This window comes from Monodelphis domestica, chromosome 7 (genome assembly GCF_027887165.1).
Source record: "Monodelphis domestica isolate mMonDom1 chromosome 7, mMonDom1.pri, whole genome shotgun sequence".
Taxonomy (NCBI): Eukaryota; Metazoa; Chordata; class Mammalia; order Didelphimorphia; family Didelphidae; genus Monodelphis; species Monodelphis domestica.
Genome location: NC_077233.1, coordinates 100,923,624 through 100,949,719, shown reverse-complemented (window position 1 = coordinate 100,949,719; position 26,096 = coordinate 100,923,624). Strand labels below are relative to the sequence as shown.

Genomic DNA, 26,096 nt, shown 5'->3' with positions numbered 1-26,096 from the left:
GATCTTCTTTGAACTGAGTATTTTGTTAGATCTGGCATTATTCTTACTCCTGAACTATTATTTTGGGTGAGAAGGCAAGGAAGGATAGCAAAAAGATGTGGACTAGGGAGAACTATCCCTGTGTGCTTTGAGGATGAGATGATCATACAAGACAAATTTTAAGGAAATTTGAGAGGTCACTTCATTACATACAGTACAAGAAGATCTGCATGATGAAGAAAACCTGTAGATCTGACAAAGATTGACCAAGGGACAGGGACTATCCTTGTGCCAAAGAGACAGCCAGATCTTGTCCCACATAGAAAACACAAGTTGTACTATGCATACATATTTAATTCTGCAAGGGCCAATATTTCATTAATGTGAAAACTCCTTTCATCAACATAGACCCTTACTCTTCCATAATTCAGCAGAGTTCTAACTGAAATACTTGATCTTCTTTCTATGACCAGTCTTGTGTTTAATTTCGTAGACTTCAGCACCATGCTTCCCTCAGATGTAGTGTCACCCTGGAATATTCCACCACTATGCTGGTCTCCTCTTATTGGTCAATTTCCCCCATGCCTCCATTTTTGGAAAGGACTCAAAATGGCCATCTTCCAGAAGTTGGCTGTGCTTTTGACTTTCTGGAATTCAACACCATTCCCCTACTTTCAGCTTTCAGCTTTTTTATATGTTGTCGCCTTACATTAACATGTAAGCTACATGAAGGCAGAGTTTTTTAGTTATAATTATAGCCCCAGTGCTTAGTACAGTGACCAACATATACCAATAAATTAATATATTTGTTGCCTACCTGATTAACTATTTTCCTTGGGATGAATGGATGGATGACATGGACAATGTATACATGTGAGGAAAGACAAGTAACAAGTGAGAAAATAAGTATATAGGATGGACCTGAACAATTTAAAATGGTCAGTTTTTAAATTTTTGATACTGTAGTTCTGGCACATGCCCTTTATAAAGGAGGTCAATTCAAATCAACTCAATAAGTAATTAATGTGCACCTCCAAGGTGCTGTGCTAGACCCTGGAGATGCAAAACCAAAAACAAAACTATCTGATCTCAAAGAGCTCATCATGTACAGCATGTCCAAAATTCATAAAGAATAAATACAAAGTCATTTGGAGGAGGAGAGGGAAGAGGGTACTAACATCTGAAGGGATCAAAAGAGAGCTCCAAGGGGACATGGCTTTTGAGCTGTGTTTTCAAGAGAGCCAGGGACATTCCAATGCAGAGATGAGAGAGAGAATATTCTAGGCATGGTGGACAGACAAAAGCATGGTGGTGGAAGATAGAATATTACATACAGGAAACAGTAAGTAGGCCATTTTGGCTAGAATATAGTGTATGAGAGTTTAGGGTGGGGAGGCAATGTGCAAAAAGCATGAAACAAGAGTGGAATCCAATTATAAAGGTCTTTTAAATGCTAGACAGAAGAGATTGCATTTTATCCTAGAATGAATGGGGAGCCACTTAAGCTTTTTGAGCAAAGGATTGGCCTTGTCAAACCTGTATATTAGGAATACAAATGTGGCAGTTTCCTGCAGAATGGGATGTCATATTTGTGTTGCTTTGTAGCACAATTCAAAGAAAATTACTAAATGATAATATTATGTCATGGTTGTTTTCTAATGAGAACCTTTCATGTATTATGTGTGATTGAAAATATTCCAACAAATGTTATGGGTTTTGATAGAGTTGGGATGAACTGATAGCATTCTGAAGGCCTTAACCTATATGGAGAATAATAAATATTTGTTGGAGTAAGACTGTACACCACAAAGGGCAAGGGTAAAGGAAACAATGATAGAGAACTGCTTTCATTTTTATTGGCCTTGATTGTTTCCTTTGAGCTAGAAGACTAATACTCCCCCTAGACCTAAGAATGAATGACATTCAGGAATCATCAGCCACCCTGAAGCACATTACACCTCTTGTTGATCTGCTGATGGCGCCTTCACTTCCCCCTGGCCTTCTGACTAAGGGCACAGTAGGCATTTTAACACCCCAGTGCACACACATTGAAGAGCCCTGGCTTCTGTTCCGGGTCACCACACTGACAAGCCTGGCCTCTTGCTTTGCTTTCTGAATCCTGCTGGCGGGACTTGTGTCAGCTGGAGAGGACTGCAGGCTGACAGACAAAATGAATGTGTTTAAGGTGAGACTGCTAAATCAGTGTGGCAAGTACCATGGAGAGCGGAGACAATGAAAGCCATAAAAAGAAAGAGGAAAGTAACCCCCCAAAAGGTGCAAGTCACTGATGAAGTTGGAATCTGGGGAAATGTACTTGTCAGAATCATTTCCTTCCTCTTGTTGTTGTATATTTCATTAAAGAATTGGAATGAAACCCTCCAATTTCTGTTAATAAGTCATACATTTGTAATCCATGACAAAGATTTCCCCAGATAAGGAGAGAAGTTTGGAAAAAAAAAGAAAACAGCATCTGGAAACTAAGATTCAGTCTACTCTTAATAGCTCTTGTTCCCTGCCTTATTTTTGCAACTATGGGGACACACATTTGGAAGCATCTTTATTATTTGACACTAAATTTTAGCATCAGGTTTTAGAGTCAGAAGGGACTTCAGAGGTCCTTCCCTCCTTCTCTTCCTTCCTTCTCTTCCTTCCTTCTCTTCCTTCCTTCCCTCCATTCCTCCCTTCCTTCCTTCCTTCCTTCCTTCCTTCCTCCCTCATTTTATAAAATAGAAACTTGAAGCTTAAAATTATTTTCCTAAGGTCACCCAGCCTCTCATTTGAATATCTTTAATGGCTGGGAGCTTATTTCCTAAGGAGGCAGCCCATTTCATTTTTAGAAGAGGTCTAAAGTGAACCATATTACTTTCCTAACAATACTTAAAACAGCAGAGCATTTTGCAAAAGAATCTTTTCTAAGCATTCTCATAAAATTTAATTTTAAAACACCCACATACTGTACTAGAGAATACTTTCCTGGGTATTCTTATTTCATCTGTGGGTTTCAGTGCATATTTCTCTAGAATTCAATAGAAAATCCCAGCATTTTAAGAGCAAGAAGGGAACTTGAGCATTTCACCAAGTATTCTTTAAAAAAAATTCTTACCTTCTGTCTTAGAATTAATACTGTATTTTAATTCCAAGACAAAAAAAGCCAGGCAATGGGGATCAAGTGACCTGCCTAGAGTCACTCAGGTAGGAAGTATCTGAGGTCAGATTTGAAACCAGGACCTCCCATCTCTAGGTCTGGCTCTCAATCCTCTGAGCCACCTACCTGCCCCCACCAAGCATTCTTTAAATGCTATTCTATACAAGGCACTATACTAGGACCTGAGAATACAGACAGAAGGGAGGAAAATAAACATTTCTTGCCCCTGAGGATCTTAACTTCATCCTTCAGTATATAGCAATTTCCTATAGTAGAAAAGATAAATGGATTTGGAGTCACAGAATTTGAGTTCAAATTCCTGCCCTATCATTCTTATGAAAACAAATAAGTTAATGTCTCAGGGAGCTAAAGGTGAATCTTGTTTTCCTGACCTATAAAATGAGAAGCCTGGATGAGATGACCCCTATAGTCCCTCCTACTTCTGCACTCTATGATGCTAGGTTGTTGTGTACTTAATAAGTAGTTGTTATTGTCCGAGCAAAATCTCTATTTCTCAGAAATCTTTCATACCTTTTGAACAGTCTGCAAAATGCCTTCACCAATGAGGCATCTCACTTAAGTTCCAGTCATAGCTACAGGTTTTTTGGTGAGCAGCCTTGGTTTCTGCTTACACTCTAGAAATTTGTAAGCATATTTGCAAACTGTTAGCACATTCCCAAATTCTTCTTTTCTAAGCTTCTGCTGTTAATCATATTCAATTAAACCTTCTTTTTATTTGGGGATCAGAGTCATTTGTTATGCATATTTCTTAACAATGTCTGGGGCTAAAGATAAGTCCAATTTATAACTGAGATCTCCTCCGACTCCATTTAATAAAATCTGTAAGCAATTTATTTAATGAGAAAACAAAGTCACTTTAGCCAAGAGTCAAGCTCCTTGTTTAGATACTTCCCAGGTTTTAGCAAGCTTAGCTAGTGAAGCTATGAAAAACTGCCCCAACCTCCATATTGAAGTGAACAAAATGTATTACTGTGCTCTATAGCAAACCATCTAATGAGGTTCTGCGTCACAGAAATGGGGCTGCCTTTGATGGCATATAACCACTAGGCGGTGGCAAGTCAGAGGTGAAGGTCCAGCAGTTAAGCCAGCCTGGCCCCTGCTTGTGAACCACTCCTATCTGTCTCACAGCAGAAGGGACTGAGTCCCAGAATCTGAAGCAGAAATGGAGCCAAAGTTGGCAAATGCCAAAGCATGTTCAATACCAGGAGTTGGAGGGAAGGATGTCAAGCCAGAGGGAGCAAAAGTCAGAAACATCAAGCCTAGATCAAAACCAGAAAAGGGGGGAAAGGGGAGCATTGGTTAAAGGTCAGGAAATTACCAAGCTAGAATTAATTCTTAACTATTCCAATATTAGCAGGAAAGGACCAAGAGAATCCTTACAGCCAAGAGCAGCCCAGGATTGAAGGCATCAGAGGAATAATCTGGGTGTGAAGTCAGGTAGGTGAGAATACCTGTTTCCTGAAATACAAACCAATTTTTATATAGATGGAGCAGGATATTGTACATGTAGCATCCCCTCTGGATTGGGCTCCCTCAGAGTGATGGTTAATACCTTGTGCTTTGAAGGTAACCATTGTGGCTGCCTATAGTCCTAACATTATCATTCCCTAAGTTCCCACCATGGTACTTCTTCCCCAAAATGCCTTCTCTTTCTTTCCTCTTATACTTGCTTGAAATTCCATAAAAGGCAAAATCTTTCATAATTAGAAGTTATAAGTGTAACTACTGAAGGGAGAGGGAATACTTTGAATTAAATTTATACTATAGTGTTCATGACTATCTAGACTTTCAGTTTAGATGAAAGAGGGACACTGAGATCTTGAAAAGGGGGGAAGAAGGGACCACAGAATAGAGAAAAGGATAGAAAATGGTGAATGGGAAGAGAACCAAAATAAACTTCACAATATTGCCTTTAGATGGCCCAATGTAGACAGCTTAAACAAAAATGATTGCTTTTAGTAACCCAAGATTCTTGTAAATATAATGGAAGAAAACAAAATCAAGGTAAAGAAAGGATCCAAGTGGGCTTTCTGCTATCGAATTTACTGACAAAAAAAAAAGATTGACCTAGCCTAATGGGGGACACTTTGGGCAGAACAAAGAATGTCTGTGTCAGGTGAGAAATACAAATTCAGAGTGGTGCATTTCGAAAGGGGCCGTTCCAAGCTGTTGCAAAGTTGAGAGCAGACTTATGAGGCTCACACACAGTGTTTGAAGCCTGATGGTTGCCATGGTTACTTTTGCATGGGGAGGCTTATTTATAGCCATGCACTATCTTCAGTGAATTCCTCAACAGGCAGAGAAAAATCCAACTGTGGAGGAATCTGAGTACGTTGAAAGCATTCGGGAAGAGAAAAATCCAATTAAATAGACACCACAGAATCACCAAACACTGTGGAGAGCCGTTTTTTTTGACAACTGTTTTGTGAATATTGTTATCTTTTCCCTTCTGAATAGAATAAGATTTTTAAAGGGCCAGCACTTGCCAAAACACAATATTTTAAAACTCCCCCTGCTGGTTGATGCCCAACAGGTGCCAACTGTGGTTTCCAGAAGTGTTGGCAGATAGAAATGATGTTCCTCGCACAAGTGTTTGGGCTCTGGAAGGCACTAGGAAATGATGTCACTGCAACACCAAAGAGCCATATTTATGTCAAAACTGGGCAAAAGAGAAACAAAAATGAATGTTTGGCTGCATATAAAACTTATACTTCTAGTAAGAATGCATTTCAAGAAAATATAATATGCAACTATGAGAACTTGCCATAAAGTATAAATTAGGATGATTTATTCACATTCCAAAAGCCCCTGGAACTTTTGTATGGGAAAAAAAGAAAGGAAACCTCTGTTTCCTCCAACTATAAAATCATAGGGCTTACAGGACACCCCGCAGTCACACAGGACAGTCATGACTGAGACTACGCTAAAATTAAGTTCTCCTGGTTCTCATTCCAGCATTCTTTCCACACTGTCGATAAGTACTGGATGATTCAAGACTTTGGGGGTTGTTGTTGACTCATTCTCAATCCTATCTGACTCTTCATGATCCCATTTGGGATTTTTGCAAAGATGCTAGACTGGTTTGCCATTTCTTTCTCCAGCTCTTTTACAGTTAAAGAAATTGAGGCAAATAGGGTTAAGTGACTTGTTCAGGGTCACATAGCTAATAAGTGACTGAGGTCAGATTCGAATTCAGGAACTTGAGTCTTCCAAACTCCAAATCCAGCACTCTAACCACTATAAAGCAGGGAAATTATTTTTCCACACTCAGGCATAATATACATTTCACAGTCCAAGGGAAGTTACTGTGTCAACCCACAGTAGAGTAGGAAAAGGTTTAGATTTGGAGCCAAAGGACCTGGGTTTGAATCTGCTACTTATGACCAGTGTGATCTTGGGAAAGTTATGTAATCACTTTCCAACCCATAAAATTAGGAGAGGAGTATTTTCTCTCCAACATCCTTTTATTGGGAACTGGGGGTCTGTATTATCAATCTTTGGAACAAAAGTTGCTATTTCTCACTCTAAGTCCTTTTCATGGAAATGCTGAATATGTGGATGCAGAACACCTGTTGGAGATCACTAAAAGATCTTAAAGAATGAGGAAGGTGCTACAAAATTGGAGAAAAGCAACTGTGGTCTGGATTTTCTTTTTTTTTCAACCTTTACCTTCTCCCTTAGAATCAATACTGTGTATTGGAAGAGCAGTAAGGACTAGGCAATGGGGGTGGCATCACTTGCCAAGAGTCACACAGCTAAGTAGTGTCTGGGGCCATATTTGAACCCAGGATCTCTTATCCTGGCTCTCAATCCACTGAGCCACCTAGCTGCCCCTTGGGGTTCCAATTTTCAAAACAGAGAAAAGAATGGTGTGCCAGCAAGCCATAGGCTAGTGGGCTTGATTTTTATTCTGGGCAAAGTCTTATAACCTATTATTCAAATGATGATTTATGGACATTTAGAAAAGGAAGCACTAACCATCAAGCATTATCAAGTCCTACTATGTACCAGGTACTATGTGAAGTGCTAGAAATACAAATATAAAGAATAAAACAAACCCCTTTCAAAGAACTTATATTCAAATGGAGAAGACAGAGACACAAATAGGGATAAAACAAATAAATACATATAGATTAGTGTAAATAAATGCAATTAAATACAATATAATTTGGAAGGGAGAACACCAATAGATGGAGAAATCAAGAAATTTTTCATGTAGAAGATGATTGTTGAGCTGCACCATGTTGAAGAGAGTCTATGAAATAAAGATAAAGAGTGAAATGCATTTCAAGTATGGGAGATGATAATGATGATGTCTATTATAGCTAGCATTTACATAGTTATTCTAGGCTTGCAAAGCTCTTTACAAATATTATCTCATTTTATCCTCACAAAAATCTAGAAAGGGAGATGCTATTATTATCTTCATTTTGCAGATGGGGGAAATAAAGCATATAGAAGTTAAGTGACCTGCTCAGGACAAGGAGGGGTAGAGATGGATCAGGAAATGTCTCCTGGAGTAGATAGAGTTTGAGTTAAGTCATAACAGACAGAAGGGAAAGTAAGAGGCAGAGATGAGGGGATAGACCATTCCACAAGTGTGGGATAGCTAATGCAAAGGTATAATGATTGGAGATAGATTCTTTCTTGAGGTACTTTGAGTAGGACAATGTTGCTAGAATATAGTGCATGGAAAGGAATAAGGTGTAAGAAGGCTAGAAAGGTGAGGAGAACCAGGTTATGAAGATCTTATATACCAAGCTGGAGTTTATCATGGAGACAACAGGGAGTCACTAATGTTAATTGGAGAAATGAGAGGGAAGGAGCATTAAGAAGGAAGGTGATAGAGTTAAACCTATACTTTAAAAAATCATCTTGGCAATTGAGTAAAGGATGGATTAGAGTGGGGAGAAACTTGAGGCAGGGATACCAGTTATTACAACAAACCAGTAGGGTTGTGGTTGTATGAGCAAAGACAAGGGAACATTTGAGAGATGTTGTGAAGGTAAAGCAATATGACCTAGCAACTGATTAAATATAGAAGTTGAGTAAGAGTTATGAATCAAGAATGACAGTGAGGGTAGGACTCTAGGTGATTGGGAATATGTAGGACTAGGAACCATTTAGGAGCTGAGGGAGCAGTATAGTAACCAAATTAGGCTGGTTTGGTATGGGGAGAGGAGAGTTCTAGGTGGTTTCCTTACTGTCTTTGCATATTTATATGTAACAGGTCATCCAACTTCCTGGGAAAGGCCAAGAGAGTGGATAGCATCTGAATGCATCATATAATATCCAAATCTGTTATCATGCTACTTCACAAGTTTAGAACAAAGGTAGTATTATAAGTTGGTGATGATTTGTGTCTTAAGGCTAGCTCATCTTACCCAATATAAGTTGAGATCCATCCCCTTTGATAGGAAAAGAGCCTTGCTAGAGGAACAAAGGCATCATAATATACAATTTTAAAGGTAGGAATTACTAGATATATTTTATTACATTTAGATTGAGCTGAGTTTTCAAATGCAATAAATATCAAAATTATTGAAATCTAGGTAGCTACTGAGAACATAGTTGCAAGGCACAACACTGAATAACTAGACATTTGTATATATAATGCATTCAATAAATTAAAATAATCTGTCACAGAAAACAGAATGACTGATTAAAAAAAGCATTAATAAGTAGGAAAGCACAAATAATACTCTTGTGGAAAAAGCCAATTCTTCATTTATACACACTGTCATCAGTGTACCAATGAAAGGTGATTTAAAAACACTGGCAGTCTGTGAACAATAGCAGGTCATGACAAAGTGGTAAATGAAAAACAAGCTGTCATGATCTCACACATTTCTCAGCAGCGAGAAGGGGCATAATCATATAGAAACTTCTGCAATTAGCATCATTTTGGAAATTGCACTTAAGTAGTTTCTGTGATCTGAGTGTTTAGATTCATGTAGTTGGATTCCTCAGAGTCTGATTCAATAAAAACCACAGAATCTAATTTAAAGGGGAGGGTTAGAAGGAAGAAAAGGAGGAGGAGGAGGAGAAATCCCTCCCCCCCCAAAAAAAAGCCATAGAGCTATCTTCTCAAAGAAGTTATACATTCTTAATGTGCCACTAAAACTTACAGAAGTTCATTTCCCTTTATTTTGCAACTGGGAATCATGATATAATGTGCACAAAACAATCATATTGGTCACATAATGAAGGCATCAAGGGAAGCCAGGTCTCTTGAATGCTATTACATTATCCTGATTGCTATTGCTTACTCATGGATTCATAGAATGCTAGAGTTGAAGAAAATCTGAGGGATTTTCTTCCAGTCTTTGATTCTCTGGGGATCAAGTATGAGGCTTAGAGCAAAATGAGCATTTTCAACAATATAAGCCCCTGGAGGGCAAGAACTCTCTTTTGCCTCTTTTTATATATACCCCCAGCACTTAGTACAGTGCCTGGCACATTGTAGAAGTTTAATCATTGTTTCTTGATTGATTGAATATGACAAAATCACTGAATCTCAGTGTTTGAAATGCACTTCAGAAACCATCTTGTCCGATTTGTACTGTGCCTTCTATGATATACTTAATGAGTGATTATTAGACAAGATTTGAAAACCTCTAATTGGAAGGATTTTTTGGATAAAGATTTTTTTAATTTTTATTTTTTAAATATTTTTTCATATTTACATGATTTATTTTCTTTCTCTCTCTCTCCCCCTCCAGAGCCAACAAGCAATTCCACTGGGTTGTACAAATGTTATCACTTGATACCTATTTCCATATTATTTTTGCTATAGGACAATCATTTAAAGCCTAAATCCCAAATCACATTTCCATATATACATGTGATAAGTGATGCCATATGTTTTGCTTTTGCATTTCTACTCCCATAGTTCTTTCTCTCAATGTGTTTAGTATTCTTTCCCATAGGTCTCTCGGGAGTGTCCTGACTTGTTGCATTACTACTAGTAGCAAAGTCCATTACATTGGATTGTTCCACAATGTCTTACTTTCTGTGTACCTTGTTTTCCTGGTTCTGATCATTTCACTCTGCATCAAGTCATTGAGGTTCTCCCAGTTCATATAGAAATCCTCCAGATCATCATTCCTTACAGCACAATAGTATTCAATCACTATCATATACCACAATTTGTTCAGCCATTACCCAATCAAGGGACAACCCTAGAAGGAATATTTTTGATAGATTTAAGTGTTAGAAAATTTTTTCTTAAATTGAGCTGAAACCTGTTTCTCTACAATTTCCACCCATTATTTCCTAATTCTGGCCCCTAGGGTCAAATGTCTTTTTTTTCTTCTACATGATGACCCTTTGAATATATAAAGACAGCTGTCATGTTTCTCAAAGATTTCCCCTTGCTGAACTAAACAATCCCAAATCTTCCTTTTGATCCTCACATGGCATGATGTGAGGCCATTCTCCATTTGGGCCATCTTTCATAAGATACTCTCCAACTAATCAATGTCTAGATTAGGCACTCAGAAATTAACACAATACTCAAGATGCATGATATGACTACCTTCATTCCCCTTGTTCCAAGCACTATTCCTCTCTAACTATAGTTAAAGTTATATTACCTTTTGGGGCTGCCCTATCTCATTGTTGACTCATATTGATTTTGTAGTCTCCTTCTTCTCCCAACATTCAGATTTTTTCAGACAACCAGCCTATTCAGCCTTGCTAACCTCATCTTGTACTTGCAAAATCGATTTTTTTCTTATTAGACTTAAACCAGAGTTCTATAGTAAATAAATAAACCCTCTTGTAATGGGTCTACCATTCAACATATTAGCTATTAGCATTTGAAAAATTTAATAATCATGCCATTTACATATTTACAGGTCAAGGACAGATAGATCCCTGGTCTATTCTACTAGAGACCTTGCCTCAAGTTGACACAAACTCGTCAATGATGATTCTTTGAGTCTATAGGCTTTGAACTAGTTCATATAATTAGAAATCTATATAACCACATTATTGCCTAGCCGATAATTCTCTGTCTTTCCTTCAAGGGTATAATGTAAAAAATTCATTTATTATTTTTGCTAAAATATAGCATTCCCCTGATACTCTAATCTTATAACCCTACCAAAAAAAGAAATGATGTTATACTAGCATAACTTATTTTTGATGATGATATTTTGTATCTTTGTGATCATCACTACCTTTTCAATAATTATCCTTTTGAAAAGCTATTCTAGAAAAATACATCAGAAAAAAGTTCAAGTCACAAAGTTAACAGATCCTGGTCTCTTCTTTTTCTTGAAAGTTGAGATAATTGGTCTTCTCCAGTCCTACATTACTCTCCTAGTCAGCATCATCTTTCTTGTGGACCACAGCTCAGTAGTCTTCTCTGCCAGGTTATATATCTTGATATATAGTTTATTTCCATCTATTAACTTGATCTCATTAAGGACAGCTAATTCCTCTATTATTTGTCTTTCACTTCCAGATTAGTTATTTTTTATCCATCTTTTCAGTTCCAAAACATTCTTTTTTATAAAGAAGGCTGAAGCAATATAGAAGTTGTCATTCAGTCTTTTCTTCTTTAGTTATTATCATTATCACTCCTGCACGTTCTTTGACCTTTTTCTTTACCTCATATAAGCAAAAAACACAACATCAACAAAACAGAACATTTTTGTTGCCTTTGGCATTCCTTGCCAGCCTCAACTTATTGTGAGTTTATCAATTCTGACACTTTATAATCTTTTTCTTTCTAATTAAGATGTTAACAAATTTATTTCTTCATTCTCTTACCTGCTTCCCAGATGGAAAAAATGGAAAAGAAAAAGAAAACCTTTGTAAAAATATGCAAAGCCAACCAAAGCAAACTCCGATATTGGCTATATCCAAAAATGTGTATCACATTCTGCATATTATTCTTAAAGGATATCACAGCATGTTTATATTATTTTTTATTTGTCTGCCCTTGTTTTCATAATTTGTCTTTGTCTTTCAGAAATCTAAGTCAGTTGATGAGTCCCTTGTGCACTCACATCACTCATTTAGATGGCATGAAGCTCTCTTCCTTTTCTCTTTGTATCCTCCAAATTCCATTCTTAAGTGATTGCTGTCTCTTGGGCTGACTTCCCTTACAGAATTTTTAGATTATGAGATCCCACCTGTTGTTTCACAGAACTCTATGAATTTGTACTTTTCAAATCTAGATTGCATGTTAAAATATGCCTAATTGTCTTCCCCTTCTTGATCACAAAGTCTAAAATAAGATAATCATTTCCCTTGAGTTTCCTTTCATTTCATTCACTAATGTTTCATTCTAGACTTCTAATTTGTTTACTTTATGCCTTGTGTATTTCCTTTCTTCAATTTAGTGGGCTATAGTACACTCCCACAATAAGAACACTTCTATTTTACCCTCAATTACTCTTCACTCAAATCTATCCCACCATTTCCCCATTTCATTTCCTGGATTTCATCACATGAATATGTCTCTTTTAATATACAAGACCAGTCTTCCTTCCTTTGAGCTCTTTTATTCCTTTTGAATATTATGTATTCTTCCACAGCCATCTTTCAACCATTTGTGCCATCCTGCTAATGCCCAGTTTTGTGATAACTATGAAGTCAAATTTGCTTCCTTGCCTTATGACTTCTTATTTACTTTAATTGATGCACAGACTTCTGAGTCCATAGAATTGATTTCTGACTCCTTTCAGTGGTTTTGTCCCTTGTGAATTATCTTGCATCTAACTCTAATTCTATTTTTTTTCCTCTACTATCACTTCTCTCAGTGGTACCTGGCTGGATAGATATATGTAAGGTAATTTTCTCCCTTCCTTTTCCTTTTCAATTTAAAGACATTTTTTTAGATTTGTAAGATTCTAGAAAAATATATCATTACCAGCCCTTATTAGGTATATACACCATTCCTTTGGCCATCTTCCCATAATTTTAAGCTGTGGTCCAGAAATATGAGGCTTGTTTTCATCATCTTCTTAACTTGCTCTCTATATAGCAAATCTGTCTCATTCTTCCCAAAGACTTTCTTGATTTTTTGTTAAGGTGAAAACACCATCTGTGTTTCTAAGTTCTTCAGTTTCTTACCTAAAATCCTTAGGATGGCTTCTAAGTTCCCTCTAACACTACTCAAAGGTAATAAATGCCTGGCACATGATAGGTACTTAATAAACATTTAAAGAATTGAATTATTCTCTTTGACATATAGTGAAATGAAAGAATTCTGAAATTGGTATCAAAGGACTTGAGTTAAAATCTTGATTTTATTGCTTATTTTCTGTGTGACAACAGGCAAGTCATTTAACCTCATTTGAAAAAAGTAGGAGTTGGACTACATGATGTCTAAGGTCCCTTCTGGTTCTATATCTAAAAACCTACAAGGAAATTTTTGTCATATACTTCTTTTATGTCACCAAAAGACAGCAGATATTTCCACTGCTAATTTCAGGTCAAAAAATGGCCTCCCCATTAAGGAGTCACCCCTAATTGTAATTGACTTTTTTCCCTGATTATTACTCGATAATCTGATGACACTTTTGATTCTCTACATAATCATTCATTAGAGCACAAGCCCCTGCTTCATCCCCCCAGAATCTCATTCCATTCTCCCTTCTTCAGTGAGTGTCTTTTATTTGTTGTATAACACTAAATTAATGGTCTTTCTTTCCTTGCTCATCTGTTTCACATTCTCCCACCCACCAACCTATTGATTCAGGTCAAGATTCCCTTCTCCATCAAATCCTCTTCTTGGATTTCACATTGAAATTTTCCTTCCTACTTCTCAAGGACCACTTCATTCTCTCTGATAATCTGCAGAATGAAGAGGTATCCCTTGAGCTCTTTTATATTCTCTTCAAGGAGTAAAACCAGCCTGCACTTGGATCATGAATAGCAATTACTTAGTAATAGCAGGAAAAGAAGCATCACAGCCTCTGAGGATGTTACCACAAAATTCATACCATAATAGGGAGGAGGGTGGGGGAGTGTACCTATAATCTTTATTGGCAAGGAAGCTAAAGTTGATGGATTTCTTGAGCTCAAAAGTACTGAGCTACAATGACCTAATTGTTCCACTTTAAATCCAGAAGTAGTATGACAAATCCATGGGTGCAGGGGACTACCAAGGTGTCTAAGGATGAGTGAATCAGCCCAGGTCAGAAAGGGAGCAGGTCAAGACTCCCATCAGCTAATCATTAATGATATAAGATTCATAAATAGTCGCTGCACTTCCAGCTTAGCCAAGATATGGAGATTCAGTCTCAACAACTAAGCAACAACAAAAACTCATTACTTTCCATACTTACTTTACTAGAAATGAGTTCTCTAGTTGTCTATTTTTTGCATCTCTTGTGGACAATTTCAGTTGCAAGCAGCAGTTGTAGGCAACAGTAGTGGGAAGAAGTCTTTGATAGTGACCTGCCATCCTCAGCTTGTTCATTTCTCTAGGTTCCACAATTTAAAAGAATTTAAACTTTTTTTTGCTATGCTTCTTCAAACAATCTCTACCAAAATGGGCTTAATCATATTTTAATTGCCTCCTTCTTAGACTTTCTTGTCCTGGCTCTGCCCTTAATCCTTTGTGTGATTTTTAGTGAGTCATTTAACCTCTCTACCCTTCAGATTCTTCATCTACAAAAAAGGGATAATTATAACTCTTCCACCTACATCATAGGGGTGTTAGAGGCCTCAATTAAGAAAAGGCATGTAAAAGTATTGAGAAAACTATAAATTATTTTGCAAATATGAGTTGATGTTAGAGAGAGATTTTTTTTTCCTTCACTGTGTAATGTTTTTCTCTTTTTTGTACCTGAACCAGTAAGGAAAACTCTTCAGAGGGAATTTATTTCTTCCTAGGTATGGTGAATACATTTACATCTCTATCAATGAATGAAATGTCATGGGATAATAGATTTAGATCTGGAAGGCATTTCTAGAAGTTATCTAGAAGGTGAGTGGATTATTTGCCAAAGAAGACTGTGACTATAAATGACTAAGGTTGCATTTGAACCCACATCCCGTGATTCCAGATCAAGGTTTTTTCCACTGCACTCCACACAAAGTGCCTAATTTTGAATGCATACATTAGTAGATTGGGCTTTCTGCAAATGTGGATACTGGAGGTGACAGAGCACGTGATCCAGTCAGTTGCGTTTATTTATTTTATGTTATGCCCACTCCTACCCAGATAAGGTGGTAGAGGAACAGTCCTATGCTCCCTACTGAATGCATGGAAGATGGAACTCCTGACTGGCTAAGAGAATGATGAACATGACATTATGTACTAACATAATTGATTTCAGTTTGATTTCAGACACTTCAAAAGAGTACATGGGGGAGGGGGTGGAGAAAATGAAAGAGAAAGGGAAGAAGGAGGGATGAAAGGAAGAAAGAGGAGGAAAGGAGAGAAGAGAGACAGAGACAGAGAAAGGAGAGAAAGAGAGAGATACAACGATAGAGAGGAAAGAGAAAGAGAAGAGTGACAGACAGAGAGAGGAGACAGAGACAAAGAGAAGATAGAGACAGAGACAGACAGATAGAGAGAGAGAGGAGAGAGAGTAAGAAAGAAGAGACAGACAGACAGACAGAGACAGAGAGAAGAGAGAGACAGAGAGAGGAGAGAGACAGAGACAGAGAGAGGAGAGAAACAGAGAGAGGAGAGAGCAACAGAGATAGGAGAGAGAGAGAGAGAAAGAGGAAGAGAGAGAAACTATTGAACAATAGAGTGGAACCCTAAATCTACAGACATGTAAGGGAAACATTTCCCCCCAGTCCTGTTCCTCTACTTTCATTGCCTACATCAATAGTGAGGACATCCCTTCTTACCCTGATAGAGTTGAAGTGCTTCGTCTTATTCTCAGCTAAAAACCTCCCTTAATGTTGTGTATCTTCGAGCTATTCCAATCCAAGTAACTTCCCAGCCTTCTATTTACTATTTTGCTACTTCCTATTGGTGATGGTATTTTATGTAACTAGCATTTAGTTCATAGGAGCTAAGGTCTTAAGTGTAAGCTAAGGACTCTCTTCTCCCCTTTAGAGCAATCAAGTGAGCAGCTTTCATCCTGAACCTGTCATATGCCTAAACTAGAGATAACTTGATGGATGACAAATGGAAATGGCTAATCTCTCAAGGGTTGGAGCAGAGGTGACCCAGCCTAGGCAGTCCTGGATCCTGCCTACCCCTCCCCAAAACTAGGCAGATGGTGATGTATAATCCTCCTATTCTCTGCAAAGGTGCCCAGATCTTAGACTGTAACTAGCCATGCAACCCATGAAATGTGTCTATATATATTTAGACAGCACCTACCCACATATACATGTATAAATATCTTACATCTAAAAAAAAGCTTTTGTTAAAATTTCATACATCACAGCTAATTTACTAATGACCAACTCTTGCATTTCTTTTTAAAAGAACACAGTACAGAGCAAGCTCTGCAAAAATGTGAACAAAAAACTATTTTCCTGACTAGAATCATAAAATCATAGAACATCAGAGCTAGGAGAGGCCTTGAAGATTATCTAATGTCACTTTTTCACTTCATAGATGAGCAAACTTCTGGAGAAAGCAAAGTGACTTCTAGCTCTATAAAATAACAAAGTAGGGAGTGGTCACCAAAACTAGGTCCTGACTTCCAATCCAGTATTCTTCCCATGCACATAGCCATGTTCTGAAGGTTATGAAACACCATTTAATCACACCGTTTGTAATTCTACTTTAAAGAGCAACTTTTAATTCTTTTCCCTTGACTTAAAGGGCTTTTGTACCATCCAAGGCAGCCATTTCAGCCTGATTTACAGTCTAGCCTGGTTCTTCCACTCATGGGATTTTAAGGAATATGGCGAATTAAATGGCCTTAAATGCCCTGCTTATAACTTACCTTAGAGATAGATAAGTAGAACAATAGAGAGAGATAAATGATAGATAATACACAATAATAGCTTAGATAAATAATGGATAGATAAATGATAGAGATAAATAGATTGATAGAAAAATGATGGATAGATGAAAAGAGAGATAGATGATAAAATATTTACTAGAGCTTTCTAAGTGCCAGTCACTACAAGGATGCAAATGCAAACAAACAAGGTAGTTCACTTCCAAAAACCTTACATTATAAGGGGGAAAGACTAGGTAGAGGACAGTTGGAATGATGGGGGATTTGAGCTACCCTGCAGCATGGTTTGGAGCCAGTCCATAAAGTAGTATGTAAAGAGAAGGTGTCAAGCTGCCTTTGGAGTATTCCCAATGAGCCATGAGGTTCCCTCTGATTCTATCCTCCCACATCTTCTTCTTTGCATGATGAGAAATAGCTTTTTTGCAAGGCATTCATTTGTTCCTTTCCACGCAGCTCAGTTTAAGCTGGGAGAAGGAAGACTACTTCCACTCTTTCTGCTCTCTTGTTTGTGCATCCCCAACAACTCACAGAATTACTGAATCACAGAGTTGGAAGGGCTCATCTGGTCCAGCCCACACATAAAGAGGCATCTGCTTGGCAACATCCCTGACTGACAAACCATCATCCAGGAATCATTTTAAGACTTCACAGGTAGGAAATTCAATCCCTGGTGGTAGTCAGGAAGACCTGAGTTCAGATACTTAAGGACTGATGGGACACTTGGGCAAGTCACTTAACCTCTGTTGCCTCAGTTTCCCCATCTGTAAAATAGAGATAATAATAAGCACCTATCTCCCAAGGTCATTGTGAGGATAAATTGAGATAGTATTTGTCAAGTGTTTAACACAGAGCTTGGCACATAATAAGTGTCATATAAATGTTAATTATTATCCTTAGCTATATTACCTCCCAAAGTAACCCATTCTGTATTCAGTCAGTTCTAATTGCTACAAAGTTTTCCTTAGATGGACTCTAATTCTACCTCTCTACAACTTCTACCCAATGCCCCTAGCTCAGCGGTTCTCAACCTCTCAATTTGTAGCAATGAGAATACATAATGCATATCAGGTATTTACATTTCGAATCATAACTGTAGCAAAATTACAGTTTTGAAGTAGCCACCAAAATAATTTTTTTGGTTTGGAGTCACTGCAACATGAGGAACTGTATTGCAGGGTCATGGCATTAGAACGGTTGAGAATCACTGCCCTAGTTTTTCCATGGTAACCAAACAAATGGGGCAGCTGGGTGGCACAATGGATGGAGCACTAGGCATAAAATTTAGAAAGCTCCTTTTCCTAAGTTTAAATCTGGCCTAAGACACTTCCAAGTGTATGATCCTAAGCAAGCCATTTAATATTGTTTGCCTCCGTTCCTTCATCTGTAAAATAAATTGAAGAAGAAAATGGCAAACCATTCCAACTACCTTTACCAAGAAAACTCCAAATGGGGTCATAAAGAGTCAGACACAATTGAAAAATGACTGAACAACAATAAACAAACAAAAGAAATCTACTCCCTCTTCCAAAGCATTTCAAATATTTGAAAAAGGCTATCATGTCTATCCAAATATTCTCTTCACCCACCTGCACATCCCTAGGTCTTTCAATCCATTGTAAGCAAAAGTACCTCTTGTCCTGTCACCATCCAGGTCACCCTGCTGTAGACACACTAATTTGTCAATATTTCCAACTGTTATAATTTTCCTTTTTGGTCATCTTTAGCACTCTGAAGAGTATAAAGTGGAATCTCAGAATTACTTTAATTTGAATATCTCTAATTAGTAGTAATTTGGAATATTTTTCTCTATGACTACAAATAGTCCAGGTTCCCTCCTTGAGAACTGTCTGTTCTTATTCTGAGACCCCTTATCAATGGGAAACTAGCCAAATAAGTTGTGGCTTATGAATGTGATGGAGCATTACCATGATGTAAGAAATGAGAAAATTATTTCCAAAAGATTTAGGATGAACTGATGCAGAATGAAAAAATCAACCATAGAAGAGCAATTTAAACAATAACCTCAATATTACACAAGTGAGCAATTTTGAACTCTGTAAGAACTAAGATTGGTCTGATGATGGTTCATGAAATGAAGGACAAAGTAAAACATATTTTCCATTACAAGGGATACAGGTGGTGGTGATAGACAATAATCATTTACAAGGCATCTCCTATATGCTAAGCACTTTACAAATATTATCTCATTTAATTTTCACAACAACCCTATGAAATAGGTGCTATAATTATCCTCACCTTACCCCAGAAACTGAGTCAGAGGTTAAGTGATCTACTCCCAGTCACACAGCTAGCAAATGTCGGAGACTGGACTTGAACTCAGATCTCCCTGACTCCTGACCATCCAAATGATGGATTTAGGGCACAAAATTTACCTATATGTGTTTCTATCTACATATATTATATATATGTATATATATACATATATGTTTGTTTGTTTATACACACTTTTTATGAGGTACCATTGGAAGAATTTGTTTTGCTCTACTATTTGTTCCAAGAAATTTGTGGGGGTTTTCTTTTCTGTTCAGTAATGTGGAAACTGTAAAGGTCTATTTATCAGAAAATAGATATCTGATCATTTAAAAAAATAACATGGGAGTCCCTTCAGATGGGAAGGACTTTCCAATGAAATCACTGTTATCAGTTCCACTTAACTGTAGAAATGGGAATCCTCTAGAAAGGTAATATAAAAACAAAACAAATCAACACAACTGAAAATAACCCTAAACATATTACTTAACTAAAAAGTATCAAGTGCAAGTTAATGTGGTCCAACAGAGTCAGAATATTTGGATTTAAATCAAAGGTCTGTGGATTTATTTTTATGATGATAGTATTTTGAAAGCATTCATTTTCTTTGTAATTCTAGGTATTTTGTTTCTATTAAGAAGCAAATAGGTGGGACAATGAATAGAGCAGAGCAGGAGCTGGAGTCAGGAGTGCATATTGTTATGGGAGGGTTAGAAGGAAAGGTTAAACAAGCTATATATATATATATTATATATATTTATTTATATATAAGTTTATTTAACTAAAAGGATGAGGGAAGAGAATGGTATCAGGGACTACCTTACTTCTAACCCCACCAGAAATATTAAAACCCTAAACTTTCTAAATTATCCTAAACTAACTAATTAAAAGAGTAATTAAAGTTAGAAAGGGACTTGTAGGGGCAAAGACAACAGGGCCCAGAGAAATCTCACAACCAAGAGTACTTCTCCAAGAGTGGTTGCCATTTCCTTCTCCAGATCATTTTTACAGATGAAGAAATTAAGGCCAACAGAGTTAAGTAACTTGATCAAGGTCACACAACTAGTAACTGTCTGAGACTGGATTTGAACTCTGAAGAGAGGAGTCTTTCTGACCTATGTAATTCTGAGCAAAATCATTGCTGGGAAACTTTGATTCTAATAGAATAATAATTTGTATCTTCCCCCTTCCATAGTATTTATATAAGGAAAATCCTTTATAAATCTTAAAATATGGAGTTATTCTTTCCAGTTGTTTTCTTAGAAATGACAGTTTTATTGATTTAATTAATTCTGTCACTGTGAAGATAGTTTTCACTAAAGCCAATGATTCTTGAAAATAGCACAGTTAATGCACAAAGGGCGATAAAAGAATGTCTACCCTTTGATCCAGCCATAGCACTGCTGGGTCTGTACCCCAAAGAGATAATGGACAAAAAGACTTGTACAAAAATATTCATAGCTGCGCTCTTTGTGGTGGCCAAAAACTGGAAAACAAGGGGATGCCCATCAATTGGGGAATGGCTGAACAAACTGTGGTATATGTTGGTGATGGAATACTATTGTGCAAAAAGGAATAATGAAGTGGGGGAATTCCATGGAGACTGGAACAACCTCCAGGAAGTGATGCAGAGTGAAAGGAGCAGAACCAGGAGAACATTGTACACAGAGACTAGTATACTGTGGTATAATCAAATGTAATGGCTGATGGCAAGAGAGTGGGAAGCTCAGGTGGGGAGGAGTCCTAGACTGTGATATGCTCAAGCCAATTGTTAAATTCTCAGTGTCAGTATGTCCATCCTAGAAATAAAAAAAATGCTACACATCAAGGCTTGACTAAATGTTGTGGTTTAAAAAAACCCTTAACTTTCTAAGTATAACAATAATAATAATAGTGATTAAGAATATTGTCCTAGAGTTCTAAGTTCTCCCACTTTCTATGAAATGCCCTTGGACCACCCTTTCCCACATACCATAGGACATGCACCGAGAGCTCCATTTGATGAGAAAACTCATTTAGGATTGCCTTGAAAAGAATAACATCAGGGGAAACTAGATGCCAGGACAAGAGACAGAAGGTCCTGAGTTCAAATATGGCCCCAGAAACTTCCTAGATGTGTGACCCTGAGCAAATCATTTAACCCCCATTGCCTAGCCCTTGTAGCTCTTCTGCCTTGGAACAAATACACAGTGTTGATTCTAAGATGGAAGGTAAGGATTTTAAAAAAAACATTGATAATTGATGCTAGTCTAAGAAATAGATAAAACCATGTCCTAGCAGAGAAGAGCACTTGGGACGTGGAATCCTAGAACTGACAAGGCTTGAAATGCAGTCATGTCTTCATTTCTCACCGGGCTGCACCTAGGACTTCTCTCCCTAAGAAGTTTCTCTGCCTCTTTCTCTCTCTCCTATCTCTCCTCTCTGTCTTACTTGGTCTTTATCTCTTTCTCTCTAAGGTTTGTCTCTTCCTAAGAAATCACTTCCTAGAAGATCACTCCAGCCCTGGAATTCATATCTCAGAAATACCTTCCTCCCTTTAATTGGGAATGCTCATCTCAGAATTTCTACTTAAGGAAGGCATCTGGACCTTCTTTTTCATTTTTCATCTTTTGATTTCTCATCAGGCTACATTCCTGCCTTGTCCCCTGTGCCTAGTACTTTCATCCTGCTCACTCCTTTTCAACTGCCTTTCATATGTTATCTCTCATCAGAATGTAAGCTTTTTGAGAGCAAGAACCATCTTTCTTTGTGTTTGTATTTGTATTCCCAATCCTTAACATAGTACCTGGCACAGAGTAAATGCTAATTGACTAATTGATTGACTAGTATGGCCTTTGGATGAGTTGGGAGGCTAGAGTTAAAGGCTCACATTCATTTAGCAATTTAAGGTATACAGCAAACCTTACAGATATATCATTCCTTCTTCACAACTCTGTGAAGTAAATACTATTATAATGACCATTTGAGAGAGGGGAAAACTGAGGCAGGCACAGGTTAAATAACTTGCCTGACATCACCTTGATAATAAATCTCTAAGGATTTTGACCTACCTGAAACCAAGTCCAGGTCCTGTTCCAAAATATATCTCATAGCTCAAGAGGAAAAGACAGTATAATGTAGAGGAAGGTACCATGGATTTGGAACCAGAAAACATAAGCATGAATCCTGGCTTTGCCAAAAGGAATTAGGTGGCCTAAGATAAGTTGCTTTCCTTCCCAACCTCATCCTCCTTCATCCCTGTCTCTGTTTCTGTCTATCTCTGTCTTTGTAAAAATTAAATCTATATCTTTAATAATAAAAAATTATATTTTAGGTTTATTAAATGATAAAGGAATAAAGAGGATACAATATAAAAACCATGTGCCCATGGCTGGTTAGTCATTTTCAAATTTTCCCCACCTTACCACCATCACTTCTGATTCTACATCATGCAAGGAGAGAGAGAGAGAGAGAGAGAGAGAGAGAGAGAGAGAGAGAGAGAGAGAGAGAGAGAGATTGAGAGAGTACATGGGAGGTGTGTTACTGCCAGTTAAATACCAATAAGCGATCTCACTAACTTGGAGACCCAGGAGAGATTATAGGGAATTCTGGGAAATACCAAGGACTTCTGGGGAATTAAGTCTAGGGTTCAAAATCTCCATTTATACATCTTGTTTCTGTACCTCTGTCTCTCTCCCATCTCTTCCCTCTGTCCTGCTGTCTTTATCTTTTTTCTCCCTGCCTCTGTCTCACTCTGTGTCTCTCTCTGTCTTGCTCTGCCTCAATTCAGTTCTTTTCTAAACAAAAAGTTTGAATCCTGTCTCTGTCAAAAGCAATTATATGTCCCTTTACCTTTCACCTTCATCCTCTGTCATCTCTCTGTCTCTGTTTCTATCTCTCTGTCCCTATCTCTCTCTCTCCTCTCTCTGTGTGTCTCTGAGTCGGTCTGTCCCTCTGCACCTCTCTGGCTCTCTCTCTTCCTCCCCATGCCCCCAACATCAGTTTCCTCATCTACAAAAAGAGAGCTTTGGACTAAATAATCTCTGAAGTCCAGCTCTAAAAATCCTGTCATTATTCTACATTCTGATGTTTCCTTTAAAACCAGATTCTGTATTTAAAGAGAATAAATGTTCATTCAGTTCAATTCAATATGTGAATTGCCCAGAACCCACACCAACTCATGAAATAGATTTTCTCTTGTAGAGACCAGCTGCTCTGGGAGCTGGTGGTTTCTGAAATGGGATCATTTATAGCAAATCTGTCAAGATTTTATGATTACTGCTTGAAAGAAATATGATACAGAAGAAAAATACAGAGGTTCCTACAATCACATCAGAATTTGCATTTCAAGTGTAATTAGCATGAAACATTTTGTGGATAGATGTTGATGAATGACACAAAGTAATAAATTGCACTCTCTTGTGTTGCAGTGGCTCCAAGAACGGACAGGAGAAAAATCAAATACTTAGAAAACTATAACATAGCTTTACCATATTCACTATTTCAGTGGTTCCTTAATTGCATTCATCAAGAATTTCTTTGGTAGTTGACTAAATTGTGTGATTCTCCTTGCATATCCATCCTGAATTCTTTTGCATTTTCCTTCCACTAACAGCTAAAACTGACTTTAGTTTCTACTCCAATTTACCATTTTTCTCAGTTCTAATAATTTGGAAATTTCTATAATCCTTTCCCCATCACACATTTTGATGTAATAATCTTTACTTCATATTTGAGGACTCTCCTAAGTTGGGAAGCCATACTCATTGGAGCCAAAAAAAAATTGTCTTGATTGTTTTGGAATTCTGTGAGTCCTTTTTGCATTTCTGCATGGCAAAATAAAGACTGTCCTATATGAATTATTCATTGTTATCCTTTATGTGTTTTCACAGAAGTCAAGGACTTTTTACCTGAATCTTTGAAGAACTTATTTGATTTAATAAATGGAACTCTGAGATTTTCAGGGAAACTCAGGTAAGAATAAAATAAGCCCAAATGAGTGAATTTAGAGAACCTTTGCTCAAATCCATTATAAACCCAGAATTTGGGGTTCCTGGTCACAGATTACCTCATATTTACAGATGTCAGAGAGAAATCAAATAGACTCAGCCCCTATTTTGCTTTTTCCAACAAATATCTATAGTCAAAGATAAAAAATGATAATAAAAAGATGATAAAGAAAATGATGCTAATAAATAAAATGAAGATAAACTACACAGGTAGCTCCTTTAAGTCAATTTATTTTTTCAGCTCTAAATGAATCATCTAGAGAACTGGTGGAATTCACAGATATAATCCCCAAGCAACTGTCAGTATGTTTCCGAATTCTTGGAGAGTAAGACAGGTGTCAGAATATTACAGATGGGCCAATAGCCCAATTTTCAAGACCATTGAAAAGTTAGATGCCAAGAACTAATGAATGGTTGATTTGATATCAAGCCTGCCAAAATTCTAGAACAGATTACTGGACAAATGGTTTTGAGCATTTAAATAATAATAAAGGAGCCATCATGGGTTCACTAAGAACAAATCATGTTAATCTAGTCTTATATCACATGTATAGGCCTAATGGATTGATAGATCAAAGAATGGTGTTATAAATAATATATCTCAACATAAGCAAAATACTTGGCAAATTACCACTTCCTTATGATCTCCCTAGGAACTTCAGCACTCTGAAATGAAAAGAGGAGTCAGGAGACAGTGGTTCTTGTTCAAGTGCTGTCACTCTGTTTTGACCAGAGATGTGCCAGGAAATATTTATCAATCAGATCTCTGGGAGAGAGGATATATATATATATATATTTATGTATACAGATATATATAAAATACATTTTAAAGTGTAATCTACATTAATATAATTCCTATTGCTTTTTTTAACCCTTACCTTCCATCTAAGAATTAATATTGTGTATTGATTCCAAGGCAGAAGAGGGGTAAGGACTAAGCAATGGGGATTAAGAGACTTGCCCAGGGTCCCACACCCACAGCTAGGAAGTGTCTGAGGTCAGATTTGACCCCAGGACCTCCAGTCTCTAGGTCTGGCTCTCAACACACTGAGCCACTCAGCTGTCCCTTCTCCATTATTTCATAAATCTAGACAGTCAACAAAACAATAAATCAAGCTATGATTTGTAGCATCTGTCCATTGCTGGGTATAAATGCTCATATTGAAAAGTTAACAATCTGTTCCAACATACTCCTGATTCTGAAGTTGAATATTTGTAAGGTGAAATGAGTGAATCCTCCTCTCTGGCACTTATTTCATTCATCTGCAAAATGAGTGGGGTTGGACTAGATTATCTCTACGGTCCCTTCTAAGCTCTCACTTGCCATGAATCTATTTTTAAGCTTCTAATTCTGAAAATAATATTGTCTTCCTCTACTCCTATGGCTTAGTTGAAAAAAAATTTAAGGGTACAAGACCATTCATTCTCTTTGCCCAGCTAGTACACATTGTCTTTCATAATAACTGTAACCTCTGTGAGCAGGGTCTTACACACACGTGCCAGCAGGCTTTTGTTCAAACCAAACAGCTTCTTCTCTGATTGATGGACCACAAAATGTTCTGCCATACCAGTCTCCCAGCTCCTGCCACAAGCCTGACATTACTCCAAACTGTGCCTCCTTCTGTCCCTATGACGTTATTTCTGGGTAAGAGGCTTTATTGGCAGATATTTTTCTTTCAGTCTGCCACACAGCCAATCAGTCTCCTGATAGCTTTTACTTTTGTCCCATGAGTGTGCCAGGGCACCTGGGCTAACTAACGCCAAGCCCAGGCTCGAGTCCCACAGAAAGCTGCCTGC

General features: G+C 37.5%; 1 long non-coding RNA gene across 2 annotated transcripts in view; it reads left to right on the top strand.

The window, feature by feature from the left end:
* LOC130455494 (uncharacterized) overlaps positions 1-24,806 on the top strand; it is a 36,708-nt gene extending 11,902 nt beyond the window's left edge. Inside the window, exons 2-3 of one of the 2 annotated variants that reach the window (XR_008913501.1) lie at positions 4,500-4,582; positions 24,183-24,806. This is a non-coding gene — a long non-coding RNA (uncharacterized LOC130455494). Of the gene's footprint in view, positions 1-4,499; positions 4,583-14,998; positions 15,269-24,182 lie in introns of those variants that run through there. The other variant, XR_008913502.1, reaches the window with a different exon arrangement.
* Positions 24,807-26,096: the final 1,290 nt, after the last annotated feature.